Here is an 8,304-nt window from a genome sequence, read left to right as displayed (position 1 = left end):
TCCATCTTCTCTTGTAAGAGTGTTTGTGGAAAGGGTTGTCAATGTTGTTGTATATCTGCCTGTGTGTATACGTCTGAGTGCTGGCTTCAAAGATGCATACTTTCTCATCATCTATAGATAGTTTACAGTATAGAGGTTACCACATCATCAGAACACAGAAACCTGCTCTGAGGTCAGGTGAGCTGCAGGGCTGGGCTCTTGGTTTGACTTCAAGTCTCCGTTACCCTGAGAAAGCCTCTGAAGGCTTTCCAGTTCCCATTCTTCTTTAAGATTTTAATGACTCTCAAAGCACCAGAGTCAGAGAACACAACTGAACAGGCCCTGTCTGCCTCTTTATGGTCTGTGGCAGATATGGTTATTCATATATGCACTCTGCTCTCATTTTTAACTTTTCATTCAGGTGTGTGGGTTGAACATGAGTAGTAAGATTCTAGCACATGCAGTAGTCTTGAAAAGATCATGGAGTCCAGACTCAGAATAGGAGTCACTAGCTGAGAGTACAGTTTCTTTCTACTTCTCCTGGCCTCCTCCTTCTGTATTCTTTGTTTTGATTTATCCTCCCTTCCCCAACATTCTCAAGATCCATGCTCAGTAGATTGATCCTTTACAAAATCAGTTATAATTAAATTTGTGATTCTTGGTGTTAATTTAAGTAGTGCAAAGATTCAGTCATCAAAAATTATTTTCTATAGAAAAATGTTATGTTTTAAAATATTGGCTTGTAGCTCTATGGTAGGGTGCTTTCTGACTATGTGAAATTTCTTAAATTTAAGAATCAAGCTTAAAAATAGAAATTAAGCACCTAGACAAATATCATTTCTCACTTTCAGAGACTTAAATGTGACACTCTCCTGGCTGGAAATGGAATGGGAGTCCCCAGAATAGGGAGTGCAGGTGGAAAGTTGTGGAGAAGAAACAAGTCTACAGGAGTTAATCTCTTGGCCTTTATAGCAAGCAGTTCATCCAAGGTCTGCAGCATCCATGACACAGTTCTAAATAACTATAGAACATGGATTTCATGCAGGGTAAAGATCGGATTTGGATGGCTGAAAATGCTAACTTACTAGACTGTGTGTGGTTTACACATGTGTCTAGAGGCTAGAGTTGAGATTGAGTGTGTTTATCAGTTGATTTCTGTATTACTTTAAAGACAGGATATCAAGATTAATGTGGAGCACAAATGTGCAGATAGATTTTTTGGATGGCTGGTCTTCCAGTCACAACACCCCCAGTGCTAGGAATATAGGATAAACCATCACACCCAGCTTGTAAGCGAAGTGTTGTGAATCAAGTTAAAATACTAATACTGGGAGGCAGGCACCATACCACTGAACCAACACTTGAGCCCTGGATATTTTAACTATACATTGATAAAATAATTGCAATCTGTAAAAGCAAATACATTTATTGTATAATAATTTTTAAAAGAGAAATTGTTTTGCCAATTTTGGATTTTTAAAGCATTAACTGTTTATAAGAAAATGAGTGCCTTGAGTCCAAACCCTTATATGTCTTCTTAAATAACCCTTAAAACTGACCATTATGGAATTCTGGAAATGGAGAAATGGGTAGGACCTGCAAAAGAAGAGAGAAAGTAAATAATTATAAAAGTATAGTGTGTTGAAAGATTTCAAGAAAATAAATTCATTAACTATCGAAAACACTATTTGTTGGTTGGGCATGGTGAAATATAGTCTCAATCCATTCAATATGGAGACAAAATCAAAAAAATCTCTCATCATTTGGTCTATATAGAAAGTCCAGGCCACCCAGGTGACCCTATTTAAAAAATGAATGTGAGAGTTTTTCTGAGTGTGGTTGTGTAGGATGGGTGTGGGACTATATCTGGAAGTGAGGCTCTCATTCTCTGTGTGTCAGTGTATGTTGGAATGTGTAGATGTATCTGGAAGGGGGACTTTGTGTGTGGCTGAGGTTGTAATTGGATAATTGGTCATGTCCCCTCCTTCAATACTTTCATGAGAAGAATTTTCTATTGTCCTACCTTGTGATCAATAAATATGATCAACTCTATGAACAAGACCAAAATGTGAATGAAAGGGTTTCTGTCATCTTAACTCTCAAAATCCACCATGAGGAAAATCAGGACAATAAATCAAAGTAGGAATGTGAAGGTTGGGACTGAATCAGAAAGCATGAACTCAGCTGAACAGCTTGCTCTTCATGTTTGTTTTGCCTGATTTCTTATACAAGCCAGGAAAACATTTTCATGGATGGCATCTTTCACATTGGCATAGGCCCTCCCAAATTACTCATTAATCAAGAAAATGGCTCCTACAGTCTTGCCTACAGACCAATATTAGGAAAGCATATTTTCTACCTGAGATTCTTTGTTCCACGAAGTCTCTATTTTGTATTATGTTGATGAAATTTTACCAAAACACAAATGGACTAACTGGTATAGTCAAGATAACATGGCCCATTAAATGAGTTCTATTTGGTCACCACATAAGAAAAAAGATAACTGATGAAACACTTAAAAATAAGGATCTACCTCTCAAACAGAAGATAATTATAAATAATGTGTGACTTTAACATCAACTTATTCCCTTTGCAAATGACTTTTGCTTAGTGACTTCCTTCTAGACAGATTCACAGAAACAAAACCCCATGGATCAAGAGAGTATAGAATACAGATGCAAGCTATATCTGCAATAGCTAAAGTCAAAATATGGGAATAAGAAGATAACCTAAAACAAATTCCCAAATGTATCAGAAATGTGTCTTTATTTTGCTGCTATTCCTTCACCTTTATGTAACTGCAATGAGAATATCAGACAAACCCAAGGTGAGACATACTAAACATGTCTGAAAAATATTCTTCTAACCTACTGGACATCATGAATAAGGTGAACACAGCACTCATAGTATTGGTTCCCCATCAGTATTTACAAGGATGACTGTCTCATCTATTTTAAGTTCTACCTCCACCACTGCCACTCACAGTAATTAAATTGTGCACAACAAATTGAGGGACATAAAATGTGGGGTACCAATAAAGTAAATGGTGGACGTTCTTTGGGATATGAAAGGGAAGGTTGGTTCAGCTCATTTCCCTTCCCTGGTGATTTACATTACTAAGGCATGTGACAAAGCCCTGCAGTCCTTTGTCCTCTATGGTTATCCTCCCCACAAGGCAAGCAATTCCCACTGTTCAAGTATACCTGCTTCCATGTCTTGTCATCACATAGGTTTCTCTGTCTTATTTGTTTTCTTCAGATCACATAAGCCTCAAGTCTGGTTGGATGCTACTTTTTTTCATGAATGTTATGAACTGCTTTCTCATCCATCAACAATGCAATAATCATAAAATCTGGGTTCTTATGTGCTACAACCTGAGGAGTGAGAAGGTGAGATTTATAAAAAGAGAAAGAGAAAAACAGACTGATCTACGTAAAGATATTCAAGGACAAGTTTCGAGGTATGGTGTCCCTAATTAGAAAGGTAAATACGGTGAGACTAATAGGATAGGATCCAATTCAGTCATTTGAGTTATTTTTCCCAGTGAACACATGGGATCACACATAATAAATGTTAGTAATCACAGGTTATCTTCTAGATGAGGGATACGAATAAGATTACTCTACTGAAACTAAAAGAATAAATTCTACGTTTTCATAACTATGATTTCTGATCACTATGAACCCCAGTTCCATCAATCTACTTCATGAAATATTAAAGACATTCAAATGCATAGAGTAAGTGATACCCCATTCTACGACCATTGATTGAATGTGGACTCATGGTAAACATTCCCATCTTTTGCCTGGCAGCTCTGCACAGTGTGACTTAAAATATTTTTTGTTTGTCAGGGATTGGAAACCCAGCCAGACTAGGAAAATGTTCCTGAGTATCCATTTCTATTTCTACTAAGAAGCATGAAGCAAATGGCATTCACATGAAGGGGAAATGAAAACCTCCTGTACTCCCCAGGAATCTCTTACAATTCAAAGAAACCTCAGACTCAGGATGAAAGCCAAAATCTAGCTGTGAAGCCACATCCCCTTCTCACTGGAGCCTCCAAAAGAGCATGACTGTCATGGTGCAACTCATCTGCCTCATGACCTTTTCAACCTATAAATGTTTTAGGGTTGAAGGAGAGAAACCCAGATGCACCATATATGGAATGTATGACTGATGATGATAGATAACACCACACAGGGCAGACCTGGCTGTGCTTTGTGCACCAGGATCAATCTTGAAGCGACTGAAGGATCATTGGGAGTGGGGTCCCTAGATTCACAACTGAGCTCCAGTTAATTCTCCAATTAGAATAGAATTTAGGATTTCAGTAAGAGCCAACAGATCCTGTAGGAATACCCTGGTATTTAACCTTGATTTCCTACACTCCCTTCATCATCCTCACATAAAACATGAACATCAATTTCATCATTGTTCCTGGCTATGCTGTGGTACTCAGAGCATGGAAGTAATGCAGCTAGAGACAGTAGCTGAGGTTCAGGAGCTTGTAGGATATTTCTAGCTAACCACTGCGTAAGGTGTCCCTGAGCCTCACGTCCTTTCTGAGAATGCTGTCAAGTCAAAATGCTGTTTATAGATCTTAGAATCTATTCTGATCTTCTCAGATTGCTAGTGAGTAATCAAATTGTTTTTGGCTAAAATAAAATACCCTACTTCTACCAAGGTATTTAAACACATTTTAAAAGTTTACAGATTTTAATTTCATCATGTAGATATATTTCTCTCTCTATTGCTTCCTTCATAGATTTCTTACTTACACAGAGTCACTTGCAAATAAGTTTTGTGGTCTCTGCAGTGATATCTGAGTCATTGATCCTTGATCTGAATATCAGATGCTGCTGTAGGACAATGGAATGTATCCTGTCAATTATATTAAAAAAAAAGAAACGCTTATTGGCCAGTAGCCAGGCAGGAAGTATAGGCAGAACAACCAGACAGGAAATAGAGGTGGTTCAATGAGAAAGGCGAGTTCTGGGAAGAGGAAGTCCTAGTCTGCAGTCATGACTCAGCCACAGAAGAAGCAAGATGTGACTGTTTTGCCAAATAAGGAACCAAATGATGTGGTTAACACAGAAATGAAATCAATAATGGGCTAATATATGTTATAAGTGTTAATAAGATGTCTGAGCTACTAGACCAATCAGTTTATACTTAATGTAGACCTTTGTGTAAATTCTTTTGTGACTTAAAAACTGCAGGAAATGGGCAGGACAGGAAATCTCAGACAGCAGAATGATGGTCAACATGTGGACAACTACATCCACATAAAACCTGGAAGAGCTTGGGAAGTATTTCCAGACATAAAATAATAGAGTCAGGCTTGGCTTATTGATAGCAGCACTTTCTCGGGTGGGCTCTGGTTTCTAGAGGCAAACACTCTCATTGAAGAGAGGTTTCCTGACTCAACTTTACCTGTAAAACCTAGCAGCTGTTTTAAGAGGTCCTGCCACAAAATACGTAAATGATTTTGATGACAAGCTGACTGCATGCTTTTTGGTTTTCAGCCATAGCAGGAAAAAAGCTACACCATTTTAAAACGCTGGCTTTCTGGTTCATCCTGCTAGTGCTAACTCTGACTCTTTCAGACAAAAGGTCCAGCTACAGAGCATTTGAGTGTGTTTTTTGAGCACATTGCTGCAGTTTTCTTGCTGGGAAGGACCTTAAGATGCCATAGACTTGTAGCATTAAACATGGCTACAGCCAGTACATCTGCCGTTAGGCTGGAATCTCAGAAAATTAAAGAATGGGCTGGATATCACCATCAAAACTACAGCTTTAATTCTTTCCATATTGCTTAGCAAATTAAAGACTTATGTGGTCAGAAAAAGAGCGTTATACAGTAAAGACAGATACAAAGAGAAAGAAAACCTCTTAATAGCTTACAGTGTGTTTAAAAGTATATGGAGGCTTGGGAGAAAAAAAAGGTTAAAGTTCCTAAAAATAAGAAAGAAAGAAAGAAAGAAAGAAAGAAAGAAAGAAAGAAAGAAAGAAAGTAAGTAAGGAAGGAAGGAAGGAAGGAAGAAAGAAAGAAAGAAAGAAAGAAAGAAAGAAAGAAAGAAAGAAAGAAAGAGTAGTTGGGAGTGGTGGTACACACCTTTAATCCCTATGCCTGCAAGGCACTGCCATACGGATCTCTGTGAGTTCAAGGTGTGGTAGCACACACCTTTAATTCCAGCACTGGGGAGGTAGAGACAAGCAGATCTCTGAGTTGAAGGATACCTGATCTACAGAGGGAGTTCCAGGACAAAGATATGAAGAAACCCTGTCTCAAAAGACAAAAATTAAAAATAAAAGAAATAGAGTTTAAAATAAAACCACATAAAGATGGAAAGCACACAGAGAATCTGGATGCTGTATGTTATTATGCTCTCCTTGAATTGTTTGAATGCTGAGGAAGGAGGAACCAGTGCTAAATCGTATTTGCTTATAAATGTTGTTGAGCTAATCCAAGAGAGGTATTTTGAAAATACCTTGAATTCAAAATTAAGACACAGGAAATGAGAGGCTGTGAATTAATTCTGAGTTAAGAAAAACCAAGTTTGATCAAGGAAGAGCACCTGAGCAATCTCCAGTAGGAAAGGATGGCCCAAATGTCTGAATTCTACATCCAAAACAAATTCAAGATTCTTCCTGAGATGATCAAGCCTCAGAGGATACCAGGAATTGATCAAAACTTTAAACTTTCTTTAGGTCCTCTTAAGATTATCAGCACTACCAACCATCTGGAAGTATCATGGAATACTATGCCCACATCCCCCCCCCATAATGGATTATGGATATTTTCCTTAGTTTTTTTTTTTAAGGGGGAAGTGGTTCAGGAGAATTGTCTGTATTCCGTCAATCCTAATTTAAATAAATGTTTTTAGGCCAGTATCCATGCAGGAAGTATAGGTTGGACAACCAGACAGTAAAATAGAGGCAGGGCAATGAGTACAGGAGTATTCTGGGAAGGGGGAAGCCGTTCCTGCAGTTCTGCCCATACACCGAAGAAGCAAGACCTACCCCACTGAAGAAGGTACTGAGCCATGTGGCTAACAAAGATAAGAATAATGGGTTAATATAAGGTATAAGAGTTAATAAGAAGCCTAAGCTAAAGGGCCAATCAGTTTATAACTTGAAGAGACCTATGTGTGATTTTCTTTTGGATTTACCAGCTATGGCAACTGGGCAGGACAGTAACCCCCGACAAGCAGGCCCATCATGTTACAGACAGGTACAAGATATAATCAGGAATAGGCTTTGTCCCATATACATAACACATACATACAGGTCTTCCAGGTCTTCTAGCACAAGGTAATGAAGAAATTCATCAATTATTAATTGAGAGCACATTTAAGGCCGCAGAATTCCATAAGAAACATCATGCCAATAGCAAAGGTTTAAAGAGTTTTCTATTACATAGCAATGAACTAAAAAGATTATAGAGAGATGTCCACCTTGCTCTTACTATAACCAAAGACCTCTTTCTGCAGGAACTAACTCAAAGTGTACCAATATTTACACCACAGCATTGACACTTACTGAGGTTTTCAGTGGGCAACTGCTTTGAACTCAGAAAAGTTTGATTCAGTAATCGTACTTTTTTTTACAAGTTATGGACATCATGGATATACCTGCAAAAATAAAGACAGAAAATGGTCCAGCATATGTCTTTAAGAAAATGAAACAGTTTTTTGCTTATTATAATATAAAGCATATTACAGGTATACCACACAATCCTACATGTCAGGCAGTTGTAGAAAGATTAAACTGAATTATAAAGGATATGTTATATAAACAGAAATGGATGGAAAATACCACACCCCCCCGGAATAGATTGCATAATGCTTTATTAATCTTTAATTTCATTAAGACTAATGAGAAAGGGACAAAAGAAGCAGAAAGACATTGAATAATAGAAAAGTCTTCTGAATTAAATCAGTCAGTTTATTTCATGGATGTGTTGACTTCACAATGGAAACCAGGAGATGTGCTATGTTGGGGATGGGGTTTTTCTCTTGTTTCCACAGGAGAATAAAAACTATGGATAGCGTCAAAATTAATAAATATTCAGTTTGATAAAGGGAAAACTCTTGAGAAAGAGAAATGACAGCTCATCCACAGTGGTGACAACAATACAGGTGGTAAGAAACCTTATAAGGTATGGGGCAGGGTTTTGCTCTTGTCTCTACAGGAAAATACACATCTTCAAAAATTCAAGAGACCCTGGATGTTTGGATGCTAACAGAAGGAAAAATAACTATCCAATAAGGATCATCAAGAAAAAGTAGTATGACGTGTTAGGACAGGTGATCAAACTATATA

General features: G+C 37.7%; 1 protein-coding gene across 1 annotated transcript in view; it reads left to right on the top strand.

The window, feature by feature from the left end:
• The window catches only part of LOC126494682 (uncharacterized), an 11,708-nt gene that overhangs the window by 394 nt on the left and 3,010 nt on the right, over window positions 1–8,304 (top strand). The gene's annotated exons all lie outside the window — the stretch shown is intronic.

Source organism: Alexandromys fortis, unplaced genomic scaffold (assembly GCF_014885135.2).
Source record: "Alexandromys fortis isolate MF-2015 unplaced genomic scaffold, M_Fortis_MF-2015_v1.1 scaffold_323, whole genome shotgun sequence".
Taxonomy (NCBI): Eukaryota; Metazoa; Chordata; class Mammalia; order Rodentia; family Cricetidae; genus Alexandromys; species Alexandromys fortis.
This window is presented reverse-complemented; position numbering and strand designations above follow the sequence as displayed.